The 14,976-nt window shown below is 40.4% G+C and overlaps 1 protein-coding gene across 2 annotated transcripts in view; it reads right to left on the bottom strand.

Moving 5' to 3' along the window:
* Window positions 1-14,976, bottom strand: part of ubash3bb (ubiquitin associated and SH3 domain containing Bb) — a 44,036-nt gene that overhangs the window by 12,922 nt on the left and 16,138 nt on the right. The gene's annotated exons all lie outside the window — the stretch shown is intronic.

Here is a 14,976-nt window from a genome sequence, read left to right as displayed (position 1 = left end):
CAACCATCTTTTCTTTTTCGTATCTTTTCCTTATGGTTATTAATTGTCTAAAGACTGAATGAACAGCAACGATTCATACGAAAATTAGGAATACAAACTCCATTTATGGGGGTTAAGGCTTTTGCACATGTGAACAAGTACAATTTTATAAATATGACAAAAAGGAAACTTAAAAATAGGAATGAGAAATAAAGAATACATATTTCTATGTACTACACACACTTTAAGGCATGAAACTACACATGGTTTTATTCTTTTTAGAAGAAAAACTTAAAATGTATATCTCTTTCTCTTATGGTCATTGAGTTAAAAAGCCAGAGATTGAAAGTTGTCTGTTGAGCTGAGCAATTATCATCATCCCCATGGCGACCTGATACTGGAATAGAAATCTCCTCACTGATTAGACTGTTCTTTGATGTTGGGGGGGGGGGTGTCTTTTATGTCCATCTTACTTCTCTTTGAACTCATTTTGTTGTTAGCACATTGTTTCATCATATTATTATTGCTGTGAGGTAATGAGCTGCCATCAGCTAAACACAGACATGCTTGGGGGGGGGGGGGGGGGCTGGAGCCTATCCCAGCTGACATTGGGCGAGAGGCGGGGTTCACCCTGGATGGGTCGCCAGTTCGTCGCAGGGCCATCAGCAGCAATTAGGGGTTCAGTATCTTGCTCAAGGATACTTCGACATGGTCACCGGGGAAAGTGAGAATCGAACCAGCGACCCTTTTGGTTGCTAGACGGCCACTCTACCTCTGAGCCATGCCGCCCGCGAGCTTGTGTACATATTCAAACAAATTAGATGGTGAACTTGTTAACCCTTCACGAATGCAAAGCTTAAAATTACAATTGCATTAAACTGAAAAGTGCTGGGTTGTGCCCTCTTGTTTTTGGTGCACAATATAACAGCACATCTCAATAGTGCATAAAGTGCAGACACAAAATATTATGGTTTGCAAGCAATGAGCAATGTGCTACGCTGACATAAATATTTAACACTACAATGCAGCAGTGATTGAAACTGCTGCTCAGAGGACTCTGACCTCCAACAAGGTCACTTAAACCATCACATATATCTGGATACATAGACAAAAGTACTGAATTACACTTTTTTTCCCCATTAAGGTCGATTTAAAATTTGCTGAGAGTCAAAAATCCCCTGCTTCTTCATGTAAAAGTAAAAACAAGCAAATACATAAAAAAAATGGAGCTACACAAAAATGTGATGTGATGGGTTTGTACTTGAAGAGTGCAGGTTTCTGCTAAAACTACAAGATGCACATTTGCTATGTTGTAAACCCTTAAAAAAAAAAAAAAAATCAGCCCTGTGGGTTGTGCATAATCCTGCATTCAGCCGCCCAAACGGACAAACCAAAGACAGACGGACCGAGGCAACTCACTCTCCTACGGAAGGTATAAAATTCGGTGTTTCCAATGTCAGTTGATGTGAGGTTGGCAGGTAAAACCACAGTTACACCAAAAAAGCCCACTTTAAGGATATGATGTCATAACTAGGATGAGATGCAATACATTCACAAAAAAAAACTGGAGTGCGTTCATTTAAACACATGAACTTGGTCAACTTTGACATTCCAAGTGAGTCACAGCAGGAAACAAGAAAGACTAAGTGTATCAGAGATGATACACAGCGCGTGTCAGAGGACATTAACATCAGATGCTTTCATAAGCAGAGTGAACAAGCCAGGGTGACTTTACCCTCACCAAGGACTTGCAGTGATTCATCTGTAGGAAGTGTGACGTGAGAACTTAAGTGCCTCACAGCTCACAGATTTTCTGCTGTCTATTTACTACAGCAGGGGATGATTTATTCCTTCACGCCTCCATCTTTACCATTGCAACACCTGGAGGCTCAGGTTATAGCAGAAGGACCTGAAGATCAGATTATTCATACCAGAGCCCCAAAATCTAATTAGCCACCACTCAGAGGATAAGAACTCGTGGATGCTAATATGGTTTCCCTCTCAAGGGAGGAAGCAGTTTCCTCTGCACGCACTGACATGTTGTTCCCAAGAGATGACCGGAGAGGAGTTCCGACGACAAAAGCCACTTATTGTATTATTCTACTCCTAAAAAAGTTTTAATTTTTGTTCATTGAATACAATATTGATACTTGACCTATATGTGAACAAATTCCAGCACTATGCTGCATCATCCTGACTGTGCTTCATGGTATTCTATTTCAGGAATCATATAGTCATGTATCAAGTGAAAGCAAGGGGGTGTCACATGTCTCTACAGCTCTGCACTTTAGCTTCTTTCGGCTTTTTGTTTTGGTTTTACAATCTGTAAACGTTCCCAGCAAAGGTTTCACACTTTTGCGCGCGCGCGCACACGCACACACACACACACACACACACGTTTGCTGCCACATGCCAAAATGTAGCGAGACTAAGAAACAAGTAGAAGCCCACACGCATATGCACTTTCTTCTTGAGGTTGTAAAGGTGAATTTCTTTTTCTTATTTTTTTTGGGCAAGGGTGGGGGAGTTTAGGGACCTCGGGCTGAAGAACAGAAACCAACAAGAAGAGAGACAGAGCAGAAGACACAGTTTCACCTGTGTCTTCCCTGAGACCGGTGGAAAAAGAAACTGAAAACGAGCTGCCTCATGGGTGTTGGGGGGGGGGGGGGGGCTGGGACACTGTTTAGTGTGTGTTTTTAGTGCTGCTAATGTGTTGCTCTGCCAAGCAAACATAATAGGGTCTTCGCCTGAAGTACCTTCAGGCTTAGGCCCTAATAAACACCCTGTCAAGTGATATGAAGAGGAAAACAGCTGATATATCCAACCAGCAGAACAGAGGTGGCTGTTAAAAGGCAGTAGAAGAGCAGCCATAAGGATTAGACAAGCTACCTAAAACTATTAACTGGGAAAAATGAAAGTAGGACATTTTAAGAGTTATCCTAAAGTGGAAGGATAGGGAATTTTGGAAACTTCTGTGATGCACTTTTCGAACGGAACTTTGGAATTGATTGCATGGCTCCCTGGCTCCTAATATGAATTACCATGGTTACCAAACAATTAAGATAGGATCAGCAAGTTTTTGAAGTTTCCCAGATAGTCAGAAATGGTGATGTAAAGGCTCTTGGCACACACTACAGCGCAGCTACAGTGAGGTAGAGGGGGGGGGAGTGTGTGTATGGCTTCTCTATGATCTGGGAGTTAAGCAGCAGGCTGGTGTCGCTTCACCATGTGATCAGGTGCAGATCTTTGTTTCTGTCCTTAGGCAATTGTTCTCTCCCCTTGTTTCCTGTCCTTCTCTACTCTTTATGGACTCCAGACGCTGATAGGAATCCTAGCCTGCTGATACGAAGAGATGTGTCATTAGCTAATAGCTCACTCCGATTCCTACTGTTTGAGACACACAACTCACAAAGGCTGTGACACTTTTGGTGTAAGAGGTTGCATCATATGTCTATCAGTTGGGGTATGTTCAAGTTCTGTTGTGGTTTGAGAACCTTCTTCTGCTTGAAGCGAAGGGAAAAAAAATAGTCAAAAACCAGCCTGACACTTTAAGCAACTTCACCACAGCGTTCTCAGTCAGCAGGCCTTCTGACCACAGCAGAGGCAGTCAGACATATCAGAGATAGCGTATTGTGTGTCCCGCAGGTGCAGACCTACATATCACTGCAGATGAGTTGAGAGAATCAGAAAGAAGGAAGCAGGACTGGAATCACTTCAACACACACCCACACACCCACAAACCCACCGGTGAACAGTACATCAAGCCAGAGAGGAAGAACATAAAGGCGAGCCAAGACACAAACACACACCTGGCTAAAATTTGGCAGTACTGACAATTTGTTTTCTGACTGGAACAATAAGACTTTCAAAACCCAGACAAAGAAATGAAAGGAGAAGTGGGAGCCATGATACATATGTCAGTCATTTTGTCGTCAGTGTGTCACTTCAACGTGATTCTTGATGAAATACAGATGATCAAACTCCACACTGCTGTGTCTTACTTGTTGAAATTTTGTTCTGTTAAAACTAAGTAAATGGTCAACCATAGTTGTACATCAAATAACAACTGCAAGAAAATGAAATTCTAAAGCTTTTCTTTAACAGGGTTAAGATGTTATTGAGGTCAGGGCAGGTTGCACAACATTTACTGATTATATCACGTCAATAAAGTCAACATGCCGTGTCACAACAGCTCCTCAGCCGTTCGACCGGCCGAGTCGTCTCCTCACCGCTGAAACTGACTGATTTGCTAAGCTACTTGAACTTGTTGGTCTGTGAGCCGCCTGTCCATCATACAGTTGTTGACTCTCAGAAACTTTGATTCTGTTGAGAGTGAATACTTTCCAAGAATCCTTTACTGCTGGAGGAAAGTATTCTCTGTGAAATCTTGGCTTTCTTTGATCGTTCTGTAAAAAAAGAAAGACCAACACTTTAAAGGCTTGTATTGGTCCATCCGTCTTCCTCTCTAATGACATTTCTGACGTTTCCTTTCATAATTTACAAGCTGTACAGTGTTAACATGGTGGTTCCTGGAAATAAAAAGCCTCTGGATAATCCTTTTATGTTATTCAGTGGATGAATGGGCGTTACTACAGGCAGAAAGCCCGGCTTACATCATATTTTTTTTTTTTTTTTTGGTAATGGGGACAACTTTAATGACCCCGGTTTTTAACGGCTCCAGCTCCAGTTGCCGTCGATGGAGGTCAGGGCTCCATCATCAGCAATATACAAGGGGGTGGGGCTGCACAATAAAATTTAAGTAGCAGTAAAACAAAATTGCAATTTGGCCGACTGCAACTTTCCAAAAGAAGGGAGGCGCAATATTTGTTAAAAAGCTAGTTGTGTGTCAAAAAGCCATTTTAAGTGACATTTTGTGGTGACATGTTCTACCTACACATCATCTTCTAATGACTTAAGAAAATATCTTTGTACAATACGGATCCCTACAAAAATGACACCGTAATATTTTCAAATGTGTACTTCAGTGATAATGATTATAATGATACTAACTAATACTGCAAATCAAACTGCAATGGCAGTATCAACCAGTTGTAACTGCAAATTATTTTTCCTTTGCCGCTAACGTCTGTGACATTTTGTTATCTTGGCCACAAAAACCCTTGTTTTGTGATATCACAAACCTACTCTGGAGCCAATTGTGGTCCAGTAAGCAACTTCTACAAATGCTTGTGTACACAAATGTTAATAAACAGAGGTTCCACAATACATCTAATAACAATAAGAATATTCCTGTCTTTAAGAGGCTGTGTGAAGTGGTGAGCGATAATAGAATTTTCAATGAAACAGGAAAAGTCTCATGTCCAGGCACTGAGTATATTCTGACTTTTGTGTTCTTCTTAAGCCCACAAGAGTGTTTTCGGTATGTTGAAACATGTCTGATGGGGATATTTTTTGGGGGGGAATTTCGCTCTGGCAACATCAGCAACCTTTCCAGCAACTGTTTATTCCAATACTGCTAAATCCTAGTTGGTGCACAATATGATCTTTTCCCAAGTGACCTGCAGAGAGAAAACAAAACAAAAATTTCCGTGTAATACCAACAAGTGTCCTAACCTGGCCCTATAGACATTTAGGACATTTATAGTATAAACCAGTACTAACACACTGACATGTATTATGGGCCACACTGTATCTGTTCCACGAGGCATTAGCGAGTTAACTGAAATCTCTTTGGTGAGTTACAATTCCAGAGAAAAGCTTCTGTGGCAAGTTTTAAAGATACAAATTTAAAGATAAAAAAAATAAATATAAGACGGTCAAAACATAATAATCTGTTGCAATTCCATTAAAAGACCATAATTCAATAATGTGTGACATTAGTCAACGGTGGTGTAAGAATGTGATCCCATTAAGAACACGGATCATACCAAGAAGAACTTTCTGCTCTCAGTTCATGATTCCGCTCTCAGAAAGACCAGAATAGTAATGAGGCAGTGAGACAAATATGGGTGATACACACTTGTGTGAGTCTCAGGAGTTCGGGGACAATACCCACTGGACGGATGACTCACAGCTGGGCATCTCTGGCTGGCACTGCTGCTGTTATGTCTGCTGGAAATGCAAACACTGCATTCCACATTAAGACACTTGCATGTGGTGGTAGCAGGGGTGTCTTAGTTTGCAGATGTCCCACGGCATCAGAACCTGTGTGGGCCAAGAATCCTGTCCATGTCTCTATAAGCAACTCAAGCTTGGAAGCAAACAAATGTCACCGAGCTTGAGTGTTTTGATATTCAAGCCCCAAACCTTCCACAACACTGTGAGAGACAGAAAATACTGCTGTTAGTGCTCAGGAGCACTTATATCTGCTTAGTCGATCGTATTAAATGGGCCTTAACTCATCTAATCTGCTATTAGAGAAGGATGTGCAGCAGTGCATAATGTACCTCAATAAATAAATCATTAAAGAACTTGTGAGGCCATTAAACCCTCATGAGTTAAATTCATGATAAAACAGTGAAAACTTTTTGGATCTACGAATTCTACATGCTTATTGTCTGTGTGTTGGCTTGGATACATTTTCAGATGTTGGTATGTTGAATTATATTTTCCCAAAGTTGAGCGCGACACATGTCAGTGAGCTTTTATGTTTTAATATTTTCACTTCATTGTGAAACTAAGACCACAAAGCCTATTTGAAGAAATAAAAGCAAAGTAGAGGAAGAGGTCAATGGTGCGTGATCTGCTGGGAAACACAGCAGGTATGAGCAGGGCGTCATTCAAACCATCGCTATTGCCATCAGTCAGGTTCATTTAATTGTGAAAAACCACAATCAAGATTGACATTTGATTGAGTGTGCGGATGAGAACTAAGGACAGGCAGGAGGTATGTTTTTGCCCCTGAAATCTCTGTGCATGGAACAAATCTACAAGACGATAATTTTGAGTCACAGTTGCAAACTTCCTGTGGCAGCCATAGCCGCTTTTTGATTTTGACGATGCATACACCCATATGCATATCATATTTTAATCGATTACTCCAAAAGAAAGGATATGCAATCAAATCAACAATAAAACACTGTCTAATAAGTATTTACAATTCTACAATTCTACAATTTCATTTAGCAGACGCTTTTGTCCAAAGCGACGTACAACACAAGCAAGAATTTAGACCTAATTAAGGAAAAGTCCATAGGAAGCGCAAAAGTGCTTCAGTTGTGATTTGGTCACAGGTACTGCCATCTAGTGGCAGAAGAAGTGTCGCCCCCCCCCCCCCTTTTTTTTTTGACAAACATACAACATCACACAACACAGTTAGTGCTACATAATCACTACATGCTGGGTCTTGGACCCTCTGACTTATTCTACCCCTTTCTCCTACTCTTTCGCTAATTATTACTTAAACCTAACCTGAATCTAACTCATATTTCAATTTCTCCCTGTTGCCTCGCAGGGTTTCTGTGTCTAACAAGTGGATTAAAGGCTAGTGAGGGACTGAGACAAGCAAGGATCTTTATTGGGAGCAAACTAATTTAAGTTTGAGACATGAAAGAAATCAACCCTAATCTGTTCAGACAGATGATGATAGTGCAGGCCGGCCTGAGGTTTGCTGATCAAAGCAGGCAGCGATCAGTTGGGTCTGGTGGGAACAGAGAGCTTCCTTGCTAAAGCCTCAAAGGCCAGCTTCTCACCGCTGCCTCAGTCATCATGACAGTGCAACTGTGCTGAGTTGAAGTCAGAGGCCTCCAGCAGTCACAGTCAAGATGTCAGCTGAAATATCCTCACAACTAGCATTTCTTTAACTGAAAAAACTTAAGGCTGAACAGGAACTGACTGTGAGCTTGGATTGCTATGGTTTTAATTTTCTGGGAGACTGATGGAGCAAGTCAGTAATCAAAATTAACTTTATACATGGAATATTGTGACGCAATTCTGCCACGCAGATGTCTTTGAGCCGGAACCTGAGCCAGTCAAAGACCTGAATCAACACTGTGCTAAAGAGCCAATTCACTCTCAACACCAGCGCTTTATTAAGCCTCACGTCTGTGACAGCAGAATGCTAGAACGCTGACGGAAACCACTTGCTGGGGCGGCTTCTCGCAAGCTTTGTTTGGCTCTGTGTTCGCAAGCTGAGTGTCAGAGTTAGTGACTGGGTACTGACTAATCGTAATGACGTGAAATGCATCGACCACAAAATGTCATTGTTACCTTCAGGTGATAAATAAGCCAGCTGTGTTGGTTGTTATTCGAGAAAGCAGGGCTTTCGTGACGTACGTTGGCTGACGTTTACGTAGCATTTTTATTAACGTGAGTCAATACTTAGCAACTGGGTGCATCCTTCCTTGCTAGCATGTCATTTGTGGTAAGCAATTGTCCATGTTTGTCCAAAATCTTAGTCAAAAAGCAATAGCGCTATTTACAGGGAAATATTTGCACCCTTTAGATAGTGATAACATTTAAGACAAAGACAGGCAGGCAACCAAGGCAGCTCTGTATCATGTCAAAAACACATTCCAGGCTCAGTCTCACAATACCAGACATCAGAGATCTCCACCAACCCGGGCCTGGGTCACTAAGTCCTGGTTTTTCTGGCACTTGTTAGTTGCATGAATGTTGGTGAGAATGGCCGTTGCTCTAATGAATCAAGCAAACTGCGAGTCATGCTGCCTACAGAATCAAATACCAAAACTACTCACTCTTTAAGAGTCTGATGCCATCAGTCCACTCACAGACGTACACATCCAACAGAGAAATACTAAATTATGATTATATCACAGTTATATATCACAGTTATATATCACAGTTGGATGTAATATAAACAACAACCTCATAACTCGGAAACAGAGTCGGCTTGAAGCTCTTGAAACAGGCCCCTGAGCAGGGCTCTTTTTATTCCCTTGGGTTTTAAACTATTGAATTAAAAACAATAACAATGAAAATGATAAGAATTAAAAACAAGATAGTACTGTGTGAATAATAATGTGCAACCCACTGTTGGTTTTAGCCAGCATGTACTTGGCTGCCACTCCCTGATTCCCCTAAATGATTGCTGCACAGCTGCTTCAGTGTCGGACAGTCTCAACAACTCTTTGTTACTCCGCACCTGTGAGTTTCCAGAGCCGTGTGGGTTGCAACTGAACTGAATGAAAAGGCCTTTTATAAGAAAATGTCCCATGATGATGAATTTTCCTCATCACCAGCAAAAACACATCCGGAAAAGAAAAAAAAAAGAGTCACCGGTCAAAGTCATAAAGTAACCATCACAAGTATATGTTACAATGAGTCATCCTGCTGGAGACGTGGTCCACTTTTTATGTGTTAAAAAGTAAAACATGTAATAGATGACTTTTGTCATCTAATAAAAACATGTAAAATCTATAAATGCATTTGTTGTTATATAACCACATGTTGCCGCCCACAGACATGTGAAAGCAAGTTTTCCAACCATAGAGACAGGAAGAGAAAGAGACAAGAGCGGGTAACACACGCCCACACAACACAATACTGCTCAGACCTATACATCATACTGGCACATCAGGTTTCACTCTAATACTAATACTAGTACACAACAGGAAGACCGAGCAAATACACATTTACACAAACAAAAAGCTTTTAATTGAAAGGGCATGGAGACCAGAGTTATAGTTTAGAGACCCTTCTCATCAGTATGAATTCATACGTATTTGGTATCTTCAATGTCTTGATTCCCCATCCATCCAATTTCTATATCGCTTCTCCGGGGGTGAGAGGTGGGGGTTCACCCTGGACAGGGTGCCAGTCTGTCGCAGTTAGGGGCTCCGTATCCTGCTCAAACAGACTTCGACATGGTCACCGGGGGAAGTGAGGATTGAACCAGCGACCCTGCGGCTGCAAGACGGCCACTCTACTACTTTCGAGCGGTGCTGCCCCTTATGTATTATTTATTACTAATTAATGAGTTTCTTCCTCTGGCAGTAATGGAGCATCCTAACATAAAACATCTCGAAACTTATACATGATGTATCCCATGTAGGATAAATTTGCATTTTTTAGTACTATTGTACTGTGCTAATGATATTATTTGTCTAAGTATTTCATTGTCTCATCCATTGATTTATGCCTCTTATTACACTGTTCCTGTGGTAAGAACGACATTTCAGTGTGAAGAATCAATTGTACTGGGGTTACTTCATTGTAAGATAAGGCACTTAAATCAGTCAATCAAGAAAAAAATGAACACGATTAAGATAATTTTACTGTTGCTTTTTTGGTCATTTTTGACAGAATATGACGAGTGTTTGTATTTTGGAGTCTTAGGCAAATGTCACTTGAGACTAATAAACTGTCAAAACAAACAATTAACTGATAATGAAATAATCACTGTTTGCAGCGCTAGAAGATACCACAGACTCATCAATGGTATGAAATGATTTATTGTACGTACACTTTTATGTTTCCTGATTGGACGCCTTTTGGAATAGGGTTAAAATCATACGGATGAATGAAAGCATGTTTTACCTCAGTTTGAACTTTCAATTCAAGTTTACATGAATAAATCCCTTTCAAATTCTGCGCATCTAGATGGGAAACTATTTTGGCACCACTGCTGAGGGAACAGTGACAATTCTCAAAGTTTATTGTCTCCTGCAAGATAACAAAGTTCAAAAATCTTACTCCCTTTATGTCCTCATAGTACAAAAGAAAACACTTAGCTGTTATTTGACCTTTGTGTTATGCTGAGTGGTTTTAATTTTGTGCAATAGTTACTGGTGAGTCACAAAGCATCAGACATTAAATCCTATTTTGGGACGCAGAAGTACGGACAAATGGTCGACTACAATGCATCTCCATTTTTAAAAAATGAAGAGTAGAAGTAACAGAGGATGTAAGAGCGCACATTTTCTTTCCTCATTAGGTACGGTGATAACGTGTTAACAAAATTGCTTAAGCCTCATGTGCAATTGTTTTTTAATAGAAGCTTAAACAGTAAAACTCAGTAAAACACTAAAACCTGCTAAAAGAGAGGCAGGATTTTCTCTGACATTGAGTTAACCGTTGTAATTTAGTAAACATCCATCTATCCATCATCCATCCATCCATTTTCTTCCACTTATCCTGTTAAGGGTCATTGGGGGGTGGAGCCTATACCAGCATCTTTCAGGCAAGACGGCGGGTCACCAGTCCATCGCAGGGCCAACACATATAGATAAACAACATGCAGACTCCACACAGAAAGATCCCGTGCCGGAGCCGGGACTCGAACCCGTAACCTTCTTGCTGTGAGGCGACAGTGCTGACCACTGCACCACCGTGCCATTCAGCAAACTTTTTTTTTTGCTAATCTTGCTAGCCAAAATAGTATGTGAAAAACTTACTATACTAAAAAACAAAACAAAACAGACAATAAATGGTTGGTTGTATGTCAGGAAATGTTACACCGAAAACTAGCAATTTTTTCATTATTTTAACTTCTACTCAAGCAAAAGTTCAGCATTTGTTGAGCAAATCTTTTTTTGTTGTTGAACTTCTTTTTTTCTGAATTGTTAAACTAAATGTACTGCTTGTGATTCCGTCACTACCACATATTCGTAAGAGTGCTAAGGTATTAGTGGTTTGAAAAGAACCGCTAAAGAATGGTGGGTAGTAGAAAACAATTAATAAAAAAAAGGGAGATTCAGTGACTTCTTTTAAATATATGGTCAAATGAAAGAAATCAGCTTTAGAAACTAGTGATCGGCCTTTGTCTGACATTTGAAGACATTATTTCCATTGATGCCCATGACTCACCATTCAGTGAGAAAATGAAGCCTCTTGCTGTCATTACAGTCAAAACTTTATCTTTAATCTCACTGTGCCCCCAAAAAGTTGCTGAAGGCTGAAGAGGTTTTCAGGAAGATCCCGCAACCACACAAAGAAATATATGTATCAGTACCTAAGTGTAATATTTGATGGAGGCTTCTCGTATTTTTGGTCTAAGTCTAACTTTTTTTTTCTGTGTAAGGATTATATAATCATCCCTTAGGGTAGTAAATGCTGAAACAGCATTTACTATCAAATCAAAAGCCATTCATGACAACACATCTGATGGTGCTGATACTGGAATATCAATGAGGCCACGGTGAAAGTTCAATAAGGAAGATCCTCAATTTCACCCTCAGCTGGGAATTGCTGCTACATCCTGGTTGTCACATTCACGATCCCAGGCTGTCAACCCCCCCCCCCCCCCCCCCCCCCGTTTGTATCTGCCCTACCAGTGATGGTGAGAGAAACACTATTTTCAATGACAGAAGGAGAAGAGAACTGGTTTAATAATGAAAATGATAAGAATGAATCAGCTGCTAGAGCAGGTTGTCCTGACAGCAGGGTTTGGTAGCTAATTTGAGCTGTTGTCTCCCTGTACTGTCAGACAACTGGAGATTCTCCATTCGTTCCGCCTGCTCCCACAAACAGCTAAATTACTCACTGCGAAATATCTGTAGAGAAACATTTGGTCAGATTAAAGACACGGATATATTTAATTGTGATAATTAAAGTCTCAAGCTGTTTCTCAACTGTCCAGAATTGACAGAACCCACAAATTGGCCAGCCCACCCATGCGTGCACACACACACACACACACACACACACACACACACACACACTTGTGGGTATCACCTCCTACATCTGAGTGGGTCACATGCAGTGGGAAATCCCACTGCTGTGTGTCCTCTGACAGCACGAATCCTCACACTTCCTGTTTACAAGCCTGACAATATACACACACTTATATGAAGCGGGGTTAAAGTATACCCTTTATAATCCAGTAGAATTTAACCACTCTACAGATGACATCCTCCAAAATGGCCATCCACAGAGACAGAACACCAGTTCCTTGCTGTGTTTCACACCAACACACCCAGGATGCGAGATAGTGATCCTACACTGTGGTTTCAACATTTCTGACCTGTGTGCATGTGCATATGTGTGAGGGTGTACGTCTTGACTTGTATGCGGTTTCATCAGAGAAGCATTTTTACTTTCTCTCGTTTGAGAAGTTCCCATGGACTGAGGATGTGTATCTGTCCAGTAATATCCAATAAAATAATAACAAAAAAAATGTGTGGGTTTTTTTTTTTTTTCAGTTACCAAAGTGAGGCTGCAACCAATAAGTAATAGGTGTGTTTTAGAGAGCAATTTATCAGAAATGTTTCACTTTAGTTCATGACAACAAAGAACACTGCACCTTAGGTAATATGCTGCCCCCTAGAAGTTTGGGGTGTAATATACGAAGGGTTAGGGTTTAGGGTTAGCCCTAGTTTTTTCAGATGTCCTATAAATTGTACCTTCAGTTAAAAACCTGCATCATAAAACAACAGGGCCCCTTAGGTTTGCAGAAAGAAATGTCTGATGCAACATGATCCCTGGGTTAACACGGAATGATATTGCTCAAATTTGCAGTCTCTAGTCCAGGGGAGGAGGAGAGTGATTCATCAAGGAAATGACAGATGCTAAAATATGAGATGAGTTTTGGGTTAAGACAATTTTAGGTCCTACAACAACATCAGGGAGTGCACTAATAATGTAGAAGCTGTTTGTGACCTTGATATAACCTTAATCCAAAAGCTGAGCAAAAACTTGGGGGGGAAAAGCCAGCACTGAGAGTAAAATACTAAATACTCAAAACTGTTAATCTTCCAAATAAAACAGTTAGAGAAACATTTATCATATCCTCACTGAATATTCCAAGATATAAGGTAGAAAAAGCAAGCCTTTCTAGTCCCGCCTCAAAAAAAACGGAGAGGTTTTCACTGCATTACATCCCAAAATACCCGCAGAAGAGAAACGCCTGGGAGCAAGCTGTGCACTGTGTTTGATAGTGTAGCGAATGGTGGTGGTGGTGGGGGTTTCAAGGTTGGTCCTAAGCTGCTTTAGGAACTCTGGTTGTACTGGAACAGAAGTGTGTGTTTGTACTTAGGGACTATGTTTCTAAACTGAGCCAGCATTGTGCTACATGCGTGGAGGATGGGAGACACAAACTTCCGTCTTTTTAACAAAAGAGCTGATCATCTTTTTCCTGCGTTTTTTTTTTTCTTTTCTTTCCGACATTATTCCAGGCAGGCACCAGCTCTGCAGCACAGACAGAAACACACACTTTAATAATACACTTCACAGCTATAATTGGTTACCGAACATGACTGCATATTTTAGTTTATTTCTATTTATTTATTTATTTTAAACTGCTCTGCTAAACTTTGACAATGTTACTTAAGATTTTTATTCTATGGAACTTTGAAATGTATTTCCTGCAGGAGAAGCCCTGTGTGAATGGGATTTTAGTGGTCACACTGAAACCGCAAACCATACATGAACGCGATGACGTGGGCTCTGACAAGTTACAAGTAACACACCAGAAGAAAGTACTTTTTTTTTTTTTTTTTTTTTTTAGGGAACCAATGTTTTTCATGTTCCTTTAAAAGCAGCGTTTGCTTAAAAAATGTACTTCTACTCTTTAATCAAATATATTTTTAACCTGTTTTTTTCTTCTTCTTCTATCTCTCTTTCCACTCTCTTTCATATGTTTTTTTTTTGACAAACTCCCACGCACATGCGGCAAAAAACACGGCTCATTGTGGTTGATTCTTATGTTCAATGGTTGATTTATGTTTATTTGTTTGTCCTCTAACACAAATTCAGAAGTGTTGGTCTTTTTTTTTTTTTTACACGTCCTAAATAATATTTGGGTCGAAAGTATTTTTTTACGATTATTTTATAGAACTCATTGTACTTTGAATTGACAACAGACTTTCAGCACTCTAGGAGTGAAGGAATGTGACGTTTCACACTAAATACTCAATATCGAGTACATGCTACAACATGACGGGGCTTCACAAACGCACAGTGAGAGAATGTTTTTGCAACTCTTTCCTCTCCATTATGGATTTCACACTGATGACCGTTTGATGAGCTCTTGTTCTCTTTGTCTCTTCATCTTCAGCAGCGAGGCAAACTGGCACATTTATCATAATTAGCTGCGGCATGTACTGTTCTCTATCTTGCCTCCCGCAGATTTTGATATTC

The sequence above is a fragment of the Aulostomus chinensis genome, chromosome 10 (genome assembly GCF_037954235.1).
Source record: "Aulostomus chinensis isolate RoL2024-O1b breed Wild chromosome 10, RoL_Achi_v1.0, whole genome shotgun sequence".
Lineage (NCBI taxonomy): Eukaryota > Metazoa > Chordata > Actinopteri > Syngnathiformes > Aulostomidae > Aulostomus > Aulostomus chinensis.
This window is presented reverse-complemented; position numbering and strand designations above follow the sequence as displayed.